This window comes from Tachyglossus aculeatus, chromosome 3 (genome assembly GCF_015852505.1).
Source record: "Tachyglossus aculeatus isolate mTacAcu1 chromosome 3, mTacAcu1.pri, whole genome shotgun sequence".
NCBI lineage: Eukaryota > Metazoa > Chordata > Mammalia > Monotremata > Tachyglossidae > Tachyglossus > Tachyglossus aculeatus.
In genome coordinates this window covers 67511098-67527285 of record NC_052068.1, presented here as the reverse complement: position 1 = coordinate 67527285, position 16188 = coordinate 67511098, and the positions used below count along the sequence as shown (strand labels likewise).

General features: G+C 42.8%; 1 long non-coding RNA gene across 1 annotated transcript; it reads right to left on the bottom strand.

Moving 5' to 3' along the window:
* Nucleotides 1-4590: 4590 nt before the first annotated feature.
* LOC119925405 lies at nucleotides 4591-8227 on the bottom strand. Its single transcript, XR_005449811.1, has 2 exons — nucleotides 7988-8227; nucleotides 4591-4740 (listed from the first exon to the last, which is right to left on the bottom strand). It is a non-coding gene; the product is annotated as an uncharacterized LOC119925405 (long non-coding RNA).
* Between the last annotated feature and the right edge of the window lie 7961 nt (nucleotides 8228-16188).

Sequence of the window (16188 nt, the reverse complement as noted above, 5' to 3'; positions counted from 1 at the left end):
CTGTAGAATGGGAGCCCCATGTGGGACAGAGGCTGTGTCCAACCCGATGATCTTGTCTTCTTGTCTCTACCCTAGTACTTAGAACAGTGATTGGCATGTAGAAAATGCTTAACAAGTACCATAATTATTATTATTATCATCATTACTATATCATCAGCAGCATTTGTTGTGACAGATGCTAATATAGTTCCCCTAGTAGGTTTATCCCTAACTCAAAGAAACCCACTATCCAAGAGGTGCTTCTTTTCAGTCTGTGGTCCCTTCAGCAGCAGCAGTGTGGCTTAATGGATAGAGCCTGGGAGTCAGAAGGATGTGAGTTCTAATCCTGGCTCTGCCACATGTCTACTGTGTGACCTTGGGGAATTCACTTTACTTCTCTGTACCTCAGTTACTTCTTCTGTAAAATGGGAATAAGAATGGGAGCCCCATGTGGGACAGGGACTGTTTCCAACCCGATGATCTTGTCTTCTTGTCTCTACCCTAGTGCTTAGAACAGTGGTTGGGCATGTAGAAAATGCTTAACAAGTACCATTATTATTACTGTTATTATTAATATCATCATCATCACTATATCATCATCAGCATTTGTTGAGTGCTGTATGTGTACAAAGCATTGCAAAAAGTGCCTATTATGTGCAAAATTCAGTACTGAATACCCAGTGTGCACAAAGCACTGTACTGGGCATCTATTATGTGCAGAGCACTGAACTGAGGACCTGAGGGCAGAGCATTGAACTAAACTCTATCAGTGTTTACAGCACTGTAATGGGCAAAAGCTGTGCAGCTATAGAAATAGCAGAGTTCTTCAGTTAAAAGACTATGCTACTCATAGTGAGAATGTATCCGTGTCAAGACTTGTAGAATAATGTGGCACAAAAGAAGCTGGTAAGAGATCTATGTGTGACTGACTATATATTTCACACTGTGAACATGTGAAGATTGTCTTTTGCCTCCCTGACTAATGCTATTTTCTATTATATCTCTGTTTCTCCCAATCTTGCAAAGGCCTCTATTCAGGGAGAGCAAACTCTTTTCTGATTGTCCAATGCCTAAACTCTAAATGTAGAACATATAAAATCATTTGCCGTTATCAACAGGCCTGGGGTCTGGTAACTACTAAGCAAATTTGGCTGCTCGAAGAAGTTCCTCAAGAACCTTAAGTTAATCCACAATTATGAGGCTGCTCAAGTCAGCATTGAAGGTGCCCTGTCGGATCCTTTTCCCATTCTACCACTGTAAAGCAGGATTGCTTGTCTGCCGATTTTGTTCAATCCATTCTATCCAGCCATCCTTAAGAATGCCATGAGAGATCTAGAAGCCGGCATGGCTCAATGGAAAGAGCCCAGGCTTTGGAATCAGAGGACATGTGTTCAAATCCCAGCTCCACCAATTGTCCGCTGTGTGACTTTAGGTGAGTCACTTAACTTCTCTGTGCCTGTTACCTCATCTGTAGAATGGAGATGTGAGCCCCACTTGGGACAATCTGATCACCTTGTATCCTCCCCAGTGCTTAGAACAGTGCTTTGCACATAGTAAGTGCCTAAGAAATGCCATTATGATTATGATTATTATTATTGAGTACTTACTATGTGCAGAGCACTATACAAGGGCTTGGGAGAGTGCAGTAGAATTGCTAGACATGATCCCTGCCCTCAAAGAGTTTACGATCTAGATATTTGATCCACTGGAAAGTCCTTCTGATTCAAAACTCATCACTGAGCATCACTGAAAGTCATGCAGGCAGTACCATATATTATCAACTATTCCCTGAAGACACATACAATCAATCACGTTTATGGAGTGCTTACTGTGTGCAGAGCATTGTAATAAAATGATAATAATGTTGGTATTTATTAAATGCTTACTATGTGCCAAGCACTGTTCTAAGTGCTGGGGTAGATACAGGGTAATCAGGTTGTCCCACGTGGGATTTACAATCTTAATCCCCATTTTACAGATGAGGTAATTGAGGCACTGAGAAGTTAAGTGACTTGCCCAAAGTCACACAGCTGACAAGTGGCAGAGCCAGGATTAGAACCCATGACCTCTGACTCTTAAACCCAGGCACTTTCCACTAAGCCATAATTATGGTATTTGTTAAGAGTTTACTATGTGTCAGGCACTGTACTAAGCATGGGATACAAACAAGCAAATCTTTTTTTTTTGATGGTATTTGTTAAGAGCTTACTATGTGCCAAGCACTGCTCTAAACGTTGGGGTGAATACAAGGTTATCAGGTTGTCCCACGTGGGGATCAAAGTCTGAATCTTCATTTTACAGATGAGGGAACTGAGGCACAGAGAAGTTAAGTGACTTGCCCGAAGTCACACAAGTGGTGGAGCCGGAATTAGGTACTTCCCAAGCGCTTAGTACAGTGCTCTGCACACAGTAAGCGCTTAATAAATATGATTGATTGATAGAACCCACAACCTCTGACTCCAAACCCGTGCTCTTTCCACTAAGCAACACTGCTTCTGCTGTACTAAGCTCTTGGGAGAGTACAATATAACAGAGTTGGTAGTTACGTTCCCTACCCACAACGAGCTTACAGTTTGAAGAGGAAAAGTCAGTTAGATCATCATGAACCAGTTTGTAAAGTCAGCACATCTCTAGTCTGTAATAATAATGATGATGGTATTTAAGTGCTTACTTAGTGCCAAACACTGTTCTAAGTGCTGTAATCTCCTGGTGGGTAGAGAACATGTCTACCAACTCTGTTGAACTGTCTCAAGCGTTTAGGACAGTGCTCTGCGCACAGTAAGTACTCAATAAATACCACTGAATGATTGATTTGGCACTCATAATAGACCTGAAAAACACTAAAGACATTTTCTAGGGAAATCCTACTTACATCCAAAAATTTCCAATGGCAATCCATGGTTAATAATAATAATGGCATTTATTAAGCATTTACTATGTGCAAAGCAGTGTTCTAAGTGCTGGGGCGGGGGGAATACAAGGTGATCAGGTTGTCCCACGTGGGGCTCACAGTCTTAATCCCCATTTTACAGATGAGGGAACTGAGGCACAGAGAAGTTAAGTGATTTGCCCAAAGTCACACAGCTGACAAGTGGTGGAGTAGGGATTCGAACCCATGACCTCTGACTCCAAAGCCCGTGCTCTTTCCACTGAGCCATGCTGCTTCTGCTTGGTTGAATGCAGCCACTAAAGTCTGCTACCTAGGTAGTATATATCCTATGATGGATATTCACTGAGTAAAATCTAGAAGATTATGATGCCCTCTGAGAGTCATATGGACATTGTGGCAACTAGGAGAAGGAGCGTGGCTCAGTGGAAAGAGCCCGGGCTTGGGAGTCAGACGTCATGGGTTCAAATCCCGGCTCCGCCACTTGTCAGCTGTGTGACTTTGGGCAAGTCACTTAACTTCTCTGTTCCTCAGTTACCTCATCTATAAAATGGTGAGCCCCACGTGGGACAACCTGATCACCTTGTATCCCCACAGTGCTTAGAACAGTGCTTTGCACATAGTAAGTACTTAACAAATGCCATTATTATTATTAACTCAGGAAACCAAGGAACAATTCTGTAGCTGTGAAGCTTAGAGTTATCACAGGTAAGTTTGCCATCTAGAGCAATTTCACCAATGCTATCTATGGTCCATGTTGACAAATAAGTGAGAAGGTAATGATGTCCTAAAACATGTCCTAAGATATCCTAAGCCCACCCACACTGAAGCAATGTTTCTTGTGCACCTTCACTGGCAGAGGACGGAAGGAGAATGGATAGCCAACAGCTACTCTATGGTGTGATTGTCTTGTCTTATATTGTTGTCTCTGACCCCTAGTGACTCCATGGACCCATCTTACCTCCTTCCCTTCCCCACAGCACCTGTATATATGTATATATGTTTGTACATATTTATTACTCTATTTATTTATTTATTTTATTTGTACATATCTATTCTATTTATTTTATTTTGTTAGTATGTTTGGTTTTGTTCTCTGTCTCCCCCTTTTAGACTGTGAGCCCACTGTTGGGTAGGGACTGTCTCTATATGTTGCCAATTTGTACTTCCCAAGCGCTTAGTACAGTGCTCTGCACATAATAAGCGCTCAATAAATACGATTGATGATGATGATGATGATCTCTTTCAGAATGCCCCACATCCATCCGCAATCGTTCTGGTAGTGTATCCAGAGTTTTCTTGGTAAAAATATAGAAATGGTTTACTATTGCCTCCTTCCGCGCAGTAAACTTGAGTCTCCACCCTCGACTCTCTCTTATGTAGCTGCTGACCAGTATGGGTGGGTTTTGACTTGTAGCAGATTGCCTCCCACTGGCTAGCCACTGCCCAAGATAAGAATGGAATAGATAGGCTTCTGCTTGACTTTCCCTCCCACAGTCAAGACTGGTAGAGTACTGGAAACTCTCCAGGTGCAACCCTGGGTGGGGAAGGGGTGGAGAGACAATTGGAGAAATTATCTAAAGACACAAAGTGCAGGGCATCATATGATGAGGGCAATGGAGAAACAGCTTTTACAAGCAAGGAACAGGATAAGTAGACTGGAGAAATGGACTTTTCTGTTCCCAGTGCTTTCCTTTGGGGGGAGAAAAAACAAACACATTTCCTTGAAGTAACAAGGATGATCTTTATTTTACTTCTGACCTTCTTCTTTTTGCTCCCCAGCAATGAACTTCACCTGATTCAATTCTGATAATGTCCTGGCACGATTGTGACGCCTCCTAGAAGGGGAGGGAGGAGGACAGAGAGAGAGGGAGCTGGAGAGAGAAAGAAAGGAAGAAAAAAAGTGAGTGAGTGTGTGTCTGTGCAGTCCTAGGCCCACTGGAATCCCTTAGGGTCCAACATCAGGACCCCGAGGGTCCCAGGCTATTCCCAACACCCAAGAGAACCCAGGCTGGGGGACTCTGGTCAAGCCATAGGGGAGAGGAGGAGGAATGATGGTTCTTGTCACTGGGTAATCCTCCACAGGAGGCACACATCAGTCTACTTTTCCCAGACGACAGGAGACTGTGTTACCAAGCGTGGAAGGCTTGCCTGGAAGTTAAATTGTGCCTCTTAAATAACTACTAATTACCATTATGTGGTATCACTCACGTGCACACCTGAGCTTTCATTTTATCATGCAATTTTGAACTTCACATCCAATTACTTGCTCAGATGTTTCATTCTGAAGTGTACTGTTTTTTGCTTTGTTCTTTCTGCTTTACTATCTGCAATTTTTTTTCGGTCTTCCCCCATTACAAGTTAAGCTTCTTAAGGGCAGGAAGTGTGGGTTATGCTATTATTGTACTCTCTCGTTCTCAGTACAGTACCTAGAATATAAGAAGGTGCTCAGCAAAAGCTATTGATTCTATCACTAGTAAGTGGAGCCCCACCAAGTACCCAGTTTCCCCACCACTTGGCCAAAGAGCTTCTTGGCTGTTTTGTTCATCATGTGCCTGAACTTTTCCCTATTTCCAAGCAGACTCTTCCTCTCTCTGGGAATGGTTATATTTATCTTTGTTCTGCCCTTTGATGGAATCTATCATTGTACTGATAAATGGGAAATAACTGAAAAGTTCTTCCACATCATCTAGCAGGATTGAATGTCAAAAGGTTAAATCATGTCACTCGTCTATACTCACTGATCCCTCTGTGGGGAATATTTACATTGACAGAGAAGAAAATAAATTTAAATTGTTTTCAGTGTTCTAAGAAATGTGCTAATACATGGGTGATGCAAATGTGTAATCCTTAGTAGTGAGTTCCTAAGACGTAAAGCACCAAGGCAAATTTTTACAAAAACAAGATAATGCAATAGATTCTGGTTTATTTCAACATAAAGAGTTGTTTAAACATTTTAAAGAGCATGGCTCCTTCAAATTATAAAAATAATTAGGTTCTGGAAATATAAGTGATCCATTTGACACTTAGAAAACAGGTATTCATTTTTGAAAATTGAAACATAAACCTAATGTAATGGAATTGGAAATAGAAGTTATGCACTCCAAAAACTCCCTCTAGAAGAATTTCAAACTCCAGTTTTGACCAGGGGAGCCTCTGTTTTTAATTAAAACAATCAAGTCACTGAATGGGCTACAGTTTCCAGGAAATCAAAATGAATGTTTGAAAGCAAAGGCTGCAGAGTTCAAAGAAGAATTCTGAGTAGATTGTGTTCTTGGTGAAGTTCTCAGAAATCAGATTTCCAGGTTATCTCACTCCAAATTTCCCATCCAATGTCTGACCTTGAAAGAACCCATTATCCCAAAATGAATATGTTTCAGACCTTGAGAAATGTCATGAGCCAGGACTTTTTCTCCTACCCTCCTACCAGGATGCTTGGAGGAACTATAGGATGGCTGGCTACCTGGACATCCATCCTGATTGTTTGGGACATAATTTCCCAAATCCCAGATTTTAATCTCTATACCTTAACATTCTTTCTGGTAACTCAATATGGAGCCTCTTGTCTTATGCTGTCAAGTTTTCTCCGACCCATAGCGACTCCATGGACAAATAATAATAATAATAATGATGGCTGCAAAGCACAGTTCTAAGTGCTGGGGTAGATTATCCCATGTGGAGCTCACAGTCTTAATCCCCATTTTACAGAAGAGGTAACTAAGGCACAGAGAAGTTAAATGACTTGCCCAAAGTTACACAGCTGACACGTGGTGGAGCTGGGATTAGAACCCATAACCTCTGACTCCCAAACCCTGGCTCTTTCCACTGAGCCACACTCTCCCTGAATGCCCCACCTCCATCTGCAATCGTTCTGGTAATGTATCCATACAGTTTTCTTAATAAAAATATGGAAGTGGTTTATCATTGCCTTCTTTTGCGCCATATACTTGAGTCTCCGCCTTTGACTTTCTCCCATGCCACTGTTGCTCAGCACAGGTGAGTTTTGACTTGTAGTAAATTGCCTTCTACTTGCTAGCCACTGCCCAAGCCAGGAATGGAATGAGTAGGCCTCTGTTTGACTCACCCTCCCATAGCCAAGACTGGTAGAGTACTGGAAACTCCCCAGGTAGGATCCTGAGCGGGGATGGATCCTCTTAGCCAGTGTTTTTTTCAAAACCCCTCTTGAACCCACTAATATTTTCAGCTATGCAATTTCTTCTGAGTATCAATTCCACACGCCCATCGCTTGGTGGTTGAAGTGTTTCCTTTCATTGTTTGGATCTTACCACCTTCAAGTTTCCTGGGTGCGCTTTTGTCCTGGAGGTTTGAGTTTGGGTGAAGAAAATTGATCTTCACCCTGTTCATGCCCTTCATGATTTTTCAGCCTTCTGTGATGTCCTTCTTCAGTCTCTCTCTCTTTTCAGAGTTAAGGGCCATGATCTTTACAATCTGCCTTCCTCATGAAGCATCCTCTCCATCCTCGCAGTCCTCCTGGTTCTTGTTTTCTGTCCCTTCTACAGCTCTACCATGTCATTCCTAAGATGTGATGACTAGAACTGCCCCCGTTACACCGGTGAGGCTGAACTGACACTTTGTATGGTGGCAAAACTATGTCTTTGGTTTTGCTTTTGATACCCTTGCTCATTATTATTGTATCAATTATTAAGCAGTGTGGCCTAGTGGATAGACCCAGCTTGGGAGGCAGAAGGAACTGAGTTCTAATCCTGTCTCTGCCACTTGTCTGTTGTGTGGCCTTGAGCAAGTCACTTTACTTCTGTGTGCCTCACTTACCTCATCTGTAACATGGGGATTCAGAATGTGAGCCCCATATGGAACAGGGACTGAGTTCAACCTGATTATCTTGTATCTACCCCACTGCTTAGAACAGTACCTGGCACACAGTAAGCACTTAATAAATACTATCACTATTATTATTTTTATTTGGTAAGCTTACTATGTATTAGGCATGATTCTAAACCCTGAGGTAGATACAAGTTAATCAGATTGAACAGAGTCCCTGTCCCACATGGGTTTAAAAAAATTATCGAGACGCTAATGGGAAGTTTCAAATTAGAAAGGTGCTAGCTTTGGGAGGTCTCTATTTGAGGGGAGATTTCTCACCTTGAAATCCACAGAAAAGCCTTCTGTTGGTGTTCTTTAGGTGTGCGTGACCATGGAACCAATCTTCAGGTTCTGCTTTCACTTTGTGATGGGAAAAATTGCTTCTTGCTCCTTCTAAATAACTCAGCAGGGTTGGCATTCTGTGCTTAGACCCAAGAAGTCAGGTATTTCCAGTAGATTCTTCCAGTGGACTGAAGCAGATTTCTATTCTGCTATATTCAGAAAGATGTTTTTCTGCTCCTACTAAGATATTTACCGTGATAACACATGGCAATCCAACAATACCCCACATTGTTCTTCATTTCATTGTCATTTAGGGTATGTCAGCATCGCAGCTTTGCTGTTAGGTTAGGGGGATTACATGTGTTTCTCCCAAACAAAAACAGTATGGCCTAATGGAAAAGGTACATGCCTGAAAAGCAGGAGACCTGAGTTCTAACCTGCCACTTGCCTCTCATATGATCTAGGTCAAAATTACTTGAGTTCTCACTTTTCTCATCTATAAAATGGGGATCAAATACCTGTTTTCCCTTCCCTTTAGACTGTGAATCTCCCATGTGAGAAAAGGATTGTGTATGACCTTAATATCTTGTATCTTCCCCTATCCTTAATACAGTACTCTGCACATAGTAATAACTTGGGCAACAACATGGCTTAGTGGAAAGAGCACGGGCTTGGGAGTCAGAGGTCATGGGTTCAAATCCTGACTCCACCACTTGTGTGATGTGTGACTTTGGGAAAGTCACAACTTCTTTGTGCCCCAGTTACCTCATCTGTCAAATGGGGATGAAGATGGGGAGCCCCACGTGGGACAACCTGATCACCTTGTACCTACCCTAGCTCTTAGAACAGTGCTTGGCATATAGTAAGCGCTTAACAAATACTATATTATTAGCAAGTACCACAATTATTTTTATTCATTTCATTTTTGTCATGCACTTTGTCTAGCACTTAGAACAGCGCTTGGCACATAGTAAGTGCTTAACAAATGCCACTATTATTATTCATTATCAGGAACTTGATTCATTTATTTGGTCTGGAAATCATCACTTATCAGGAGTTGGACAGTACCTCCATTACCTCCCCCATTAAACCGGAGCCCTGTACCCTCATTCTTGGGTATTACTCCATTGAGTAGTGCTCTGCATAAAGTAAGCGCTCAATAAATATGATTGAATGAATGCATTTGGGTCTCATTCATTCATTCAATTGTATTTATTGAGTGCTTACTGTGTGCAGAGATCTGTACTAAGTGCTTGGGAAGTACAAGTTGACAACATATAGAGACGGTCCCTACCCAACAATGGGCTCACAGTCAAGAAGGGGACTCACCATCCAATCCAGCAGATGACCATTTGGGTGTTCGCCAAGCTCCATTCACACACAGCACTGTGATTCTCCATCCAAATCCATGGCACCTGTGGTAGGGGGAGCAACAGTCTGCACTTTTAGAAAATTTCAGTACCCCCATTTTGGAGGCAGAGTCGACCTGGAGTTGATCTGAGCCACTCTCTGCTGCACACTCTGCACTGGACTAATTCCAGTATGTCAGCCTGAAGCACTGTGAAAGACAAGAGAAAAGAGCAGTGACACACTTGGTTGATTTCACTTCTCTAACAGAATTAATGAGTAAGCACTTAGAACAGTGCTCTGCATATAGTAAGCACTCAATGAATACTGTTAATTCATTGATTGGTCCCAACAGATGGAACAAAGTGTGATGGGAGCCTTTCTTATAACAGGAAACCGATACAGTAGCATCTTTTTTGGCTTTTACCATAGAAACCCCTCTTTCTTGATGCCTTTTTTTGTGTGAGTGTTCCTGAAAATCAGGCTAAATCCTCTAGCACCAGGCCCCGGGCCTGGGATTCAGAAAGACCTGGGTTGTAATCCTGGGTTGTCTGCTGTGTGACCTTGGGCAAGTAACTTCTCTGTGCTTCAGTTACCTCATCGGTAAAATGAGGTTGAAGACTGTGATCCGCATGTGGGACAGAGACTGTGTCCAACCTAATTAGCTTGTGTCTACCCAGTGTTTAGAACAGTGCCCTGCACACAACAAGCACTCGATAAATATGAACGAATACCTTCTGGTTGGTCTCTGAGAGGAGGGGAGCATTCCAACATGAAGCAGAGGAGCAGGAGCAGATCAAAGTAGACTTTGCAGCCACTGCCATTGAGGCTGACACCCCTGAAACATGTCTGTGGGGCTCAGACTGGGGTGTCCATGATCAAAGCGGTGGTAGAATGGAGACTGTGAATTCTGCTTTTACTTGCCCAGATGCTTGGCTACAGACTTCAGTGTGTGTGTGTATGCATGCGCGAGTGTGGTTGAGTGAGGGTGTACAACAGAGTGACTGTTTTTTTAATGGTTTTTATTAAGCACCAACTATGGGCCAGATACTCTATTAAGCACTAGCGTAAATACAAGCTAATCAGGTTGGATACAGTCCATCTTCTACATGGGGCTCACAGTCTTAATCCTCATTTTTACAGATAAGTTAACTGAGGCAAAGAGAAGTTAAGTTTCTTACCCAAATCACACACAACAGACAAGTGACGGAGCCAGTATTAGAACTAGGGTCTTCTGATTCCCAGGCCTATCCACTAAGCCACGCTTCTTCTGGTTTACCAAGAGAATGTCTTTTCCAGCCCCTGGGGTTTTTAGTTAACATGTGCTTGCTTCTAAGAGAGCCTAGTCATGGTTCAGAGTGTTTTACCTGTGTGGTGTTCTGGGAGAATGTGACTTCCTTTTACCTGTTCCCCATCCAGAGTGAGCCAGGCACTGGGGACCCAATCCTGACAAAAACAAGGAGGAGGCTCTAATTCACTGCAGGCTTGCAGATGAGGCAGAGGGGAACCAGCAGAATGGCTCAATAGAAAGAGCAAGGGCTTGGGAGTCAGAGGTCATGGGTTCTAATCCCTGCTCCACCAATTGTCAGCTGTGTGTCTTTGGGCAAGTAACTTAACTTCTCTGTGTCTGTTACCTCATCTGTAAAACAGGGATGAAGACTCTGAGCCCCACATTGGACAATCTAATCACCTTGTATTCTCCCCAGCACTTAGAACAGTGCTTTGCGCATAGTAAGTGCTTAACAAATGCTTATCATTATTATTATAACCAGCCACACTTGATGGAGCCTTCATCTCTGATTTGCCTACAGAAGATAACGGGGGTGACTTGCCCAAAGCCATACAGCAGAAAAGTCGCAGAGCTGGGATTAGAACCCAGGTCATTTGACTCCTGGGCCCATGCTTTTCCCACTAGACCATGTTATTTCCTTTTTCAGAATTGACCCATGCTTTTCAGAGTTGAAAAGATGTGAGAAGTTCCCCCTTTCCTTTGTGAATGGAGGTCACTTAGCCACTACTACTACTTACAAAGTAAAGGAATAAAATGAAAAGGCCAGATTGGTGCTTGAGCAGTTTTTCAGAATGCACAAATACAGATTTAGTCAAGATTTCAAAAAAAGCCCACTGTTTCATTTATTTTTAATACAATTCTGTCCATAAGTGTTGTAGGAAACCTGATGACCCCTCATGCCTTAAGCAAGCTGAATCCAATTAAAATTAAATGCAGCCCTTGACTATTCCTGAGTCTTAGCATTGGGGTATCTGATGGTTATTGAACACAGAGGCACATCACTGAGGGGGCTCAGAAATACATGGAAAGTTTTGGAGCTCACATCTCTGCACCAAGGACATGGCATTTGGTCTCTAAGAATTCAAGCAGCACTCTCGGCTCCATGGTTGGAATATCCCAAAGGCCACAGGGGTGAACACAGGTGGAATGGAGCACACTGGCCCACTGTAGGAGAAGCAGCGGCTCTCCCACCCAGATCCACTGAATTCCCTGGCCACCACCTCCAAAATCTCCAACTCTATCGTCTCAGTGCTCTCGTGCATGTGTCTGTTGATCTATTTATTTTTGGTCTATTTATTCACTTGCATTTATTATTTAATTATTTTCTCATGCTTTTTTAGCTAATTTTTATTAAATTGTATTGGTTGGTCTTCCTATTTTATCATAAATGCCTTGAGGACACTCAAGGTCATGTCTTAAACTTCTATATTTCACCCAACAGCCTAGTCCTGGGATCGGTACAGCCCTTGATCTTTACAAAATATTAAATCAAATGGGATGGAGATTATGGTGACCATAATTTGAAAGATTCCCTTTTATCTCCCAATCTCCTGGATTCACCCCCACTCAAGAAGTCTGACTTGAATAGTGGTCCAGACTCCTCTGAAGAAGATATTTTAATCAATCAATCCTTATCTTTTTTTTTCCTGATCTAGCAGATTGCCAACTCCAGACCTGTAAGCAGATCCAGTCTGAGAGAGAGACAGAGCAGGCAGTGTGATTTGCTGGAGCCATTTTGGAAGGGCTGAGCCTGGCCTTTTCTGCAAATGGCAGAGCCTCAGAGGACAACATCAGACTCTCAGGAGAGCTCTTCGTCTTTCTGCCCTGCCCTGAAATAATTATTACTGTTTGTTAAGCAGTTATTATGTTTACTGTTTTAAGATCTGAGGGATACAAGTTGGATACAGCCCCTGTCCCATTACGAGGGGAGCCAGAGTTTAACCCCCATTTTACAGGTGAGGAAACTGAGGTACAGAGAATAATAATAATGATGGTATTTGTTAAGCGCTTACTATTCATTCATTCATTCAATCAATCGCATTTATTGAGCGCTTACTGTGTGCAGAGCACTGTACTAAGTACTTGGGAAGTACAAGTTGACAACATATAAAGACAGTCCCTACCCAACAGTGGGCTCACAGTCTAGAAGGGGGAGACAGAGAACAAAACAAAACATATTAACAAAATAAAATAAATAGAATAAATATGTACAAATAAAATAAATATAGTAATAAATACGTACAAACATCTACATATATACAAGTGCTGTGGGGAGGGGAAGGAGGTAAGGCAAGGGGGATGGGGGGAAGGGGGAAAGGAAGGAGGGGGCTCAGTTTGGGAAGGCTGTTACTATGTGCAAAGCACTGTTCTAAGCACTGGGGGGATACAGGGTGATCAGGGAACTGTTACAGAGAAGTTAAGTGACTTGCCTAAAGTCACACAGCTGACAATTGGCAGAACCAGGATTTGAACCTACAACCTCTGACTCCAAAGCCCGTGCTCTCTCCACTGAGCCATGCTGCAGGGTCACAAAGCAAGTAATTGGCAGAGTCAGGATTATTCATTCATTCATTCGATCATATTGAGCGCTTACTGTGTGCAGAGCACTGTACTAAGCGCTTGGGAAGTACAAGTTGGCAACATATAGAGACAGTCCCTACCCAACAGTAGGCTCACAGTCTAGAAGGGGAAGACAGAGAACAAAACATATTAACAAAATAAAATAAGATTAGAACCCAGGTCGCCTGACTCACAGACACATGCTCTTTCCACTAGGCTAGACTGCTTTTCTCTGACTTTTGGGAAAACATTAATGCAGTTTAAATGACACCTACATGGTGAGTGAGAAGCAGCTTGGCACAGTGGATAGAGCAAGGGGCTTGGGAGTCAGAAGATCAGAGGTTTTAATCCTGGCTCCACCATTTGTCTGCTGTGTGACCTTGAGCTAGTCACTTTACTTCTCTGTGCCTCAGTTGCCTCGTCTATGAAATGGGGATTGAGACTGTGAGCCCTGTGTGGGACAGGGACTGTGCCCAACCCAATTTGCTTGTATCTGCCTCAGCGCTTAGTACAGTGCCTGCTGCATGGTATGTGTCTAACAAATACCATATTTATTAATTATTATTACTACATAGCATAGACAATGTCAGATACCTGCACTATTAAATGTACAAAGTGCCCATTTGCTTAATAAACTCTGGTGAAAAAAGTTTGAAAAAAAATGAACACATTGCCCCATCCACATATAATTACAAATATTTCATTATTGGTACATTTGAATATTATTGATTGTCATTAAATTTCTTGTGTTTTTTAATGTATTTATATTGTTTTGGTCCATTATTTGGCACTTCGGAAAGCATCAATGTACTGTAAATTAGTTCCTATGGAATACTATAATTTGCTTGACAGCCTTTCACTTAACACACCATTGATGTTGCATGGATTAAAAACACTAACAGGGTTCAGGAACATTATGTTATGTTCTTGAGGCCAGTTATACTCTGAACATTGAGCTGCAGGTAGTATCCATTCAATGGGCTAATCTCTCACTTCCCCAGTCTATTTTTCCCTCCCTACTGTATCACCTGGGCATTTGAGTTCTCACTTCCTAAGTATTTAGGTGCTCACTTCCTCTCTGCCACACAGAATTTAAGCTCAGTTACTTCCCCTACTTGTAATTCATTTTCATGTCTATCTCCCCAGCTAGTTTTGCAAGGTCCTTGAGGGCAGGGATCATATCTTCTTATTCTGTTGAAAACTCCCAAGAATTTAGTACAGTGTTTTTTTAATGTATTCATTAAGCATTTACTATGTGCCAGGCACTGTTCTAAGCATTGAGGTACATATAAGCTAATCAGGTTGGACACAGTCCATGTCCCATATGGGGTTTACAATCTCAATCTCCATTTTACAGATTGAGGTAACTGAGGCCCAGAGAAGTTAAGTGACTTGCCCAAGGTCACACAACAGGCAAGTGGTAGAGCTGGGATTAGAACCCATGTCCTTCTGACTCCGAGGCCATGCTGTATCCACTAGACAACACTGCTTCTGTGTTCTGCAGAGTCAGTGCTTAATAAATACTGTTGTTTGTTTGCTTTGATTTCCCTCCATTCTGCCACCTGTCACCCAAAGGAGACAGGAGAGATATGCTTTGAAGGAACTCTCCCTAAAGTCTTTTAAGGGTATCCTGAGAGCTGCCACAGTGATCCACCATCTGGGAAATGCCCAACTTGGAGAAATGATTTTGCCTCTGCAGCCTATAGTAAAGGCATTTATAATAATAATAATAATAATAATAATGGTATTTGTTAAGCACCTCCTATGTGTGAGGCACTGTTCTAAGCACTGGGATAGATACAAAGTAATCATTCAGGTTGGACACAGTCCCTGTCCTACATGGGGCTCACAGTATCAATCCCCATTTTACAGATGAGATAACTGAAGCCCAGGGAATCAATCAATCAATCAATCGTACTTATTGAGTGCTTACTGTGTGCAGAGCACTGTACTAAGTACTTGGGGAGTACAAGTTGGCAACATATAGAGACAGTCCCTACCCAACAGTGGGCTCACAGTCTAGAAGGGGGAGACAGAGAACAAAACATATTAACAAAATAAAATAAATAGAATAAATATGTACAAGTAAAATAAATAGAGTAATAAATATGTGCAAACATATATACATATATACAGGTGCTGTGGGGAAGGGAAGAAGGTAAGGCAGGGGGGATGGAGGGGGGAGAGGAAGGAGGGGGCTCAGTCTGGGAAGGCCTCTTGGAGGAGGTAAGCTCTCAGTAGGGCCTTGAAGGAGGAAGAGAGCTAGTTTGGCGGATTTTGGGAGGGAGGGCATTCCAGGCCAGGGGGATGACGTGGGTCGGGGGTCGATGGTGGGACAGGCGAAAACGAGGCACGGTGAGGAAATTAGCGGCAGATGAGCGGAGGGTGCGGGCTGGGCTGTAGAAGGAGAGAAGGGAGGAGAGGTAGGAGGGGGCGAGGTGATGGACAGCCTTGAAGCTGAGGGTGAGAAGTGAAGTGACTTTCCCAAGGTCACACAGAAGACAAGTAGAGGAGCAGAGATTGGAACCCATGAACTTCTGACTCCCAGGCTCATGCTCTAGCCCCTAAACCATGTTGTTTATCCTAACTCTTTCTTTGATGATGGACTTCTACAGCTCCAGAGGTCACCTGCTCCCATTATGTTTCCCCATTTCAAAGCCATCAGACAGGGCTGGCACTGCCAGTGGAAGCTTCTCATACTATAAGCACCAGTGCTTGCATGATCATGGAACACAGTTGCCACTTCCACTTCAGCATCTCAACAAGCAAAGAGGTGGAGGCAGGGTGGAAAGGAGTGGAGGTTTTGAAAAAGTCCTTTGCTGGCTAAATCACAGGAGACTTGTGGCCTTTTAAAGGGTTAACCTTTAACCTTATAATGAAGCAGCTTGACTTAGTGGACAGAGCACAGGCCTAGGAGTCAGAAAGACAGTTTCTATTTACAGCTCCTCCACCCATCTGCTGTGTGACCTTGGGCAAGTCACCTACCTTCTCTGTACCTCGG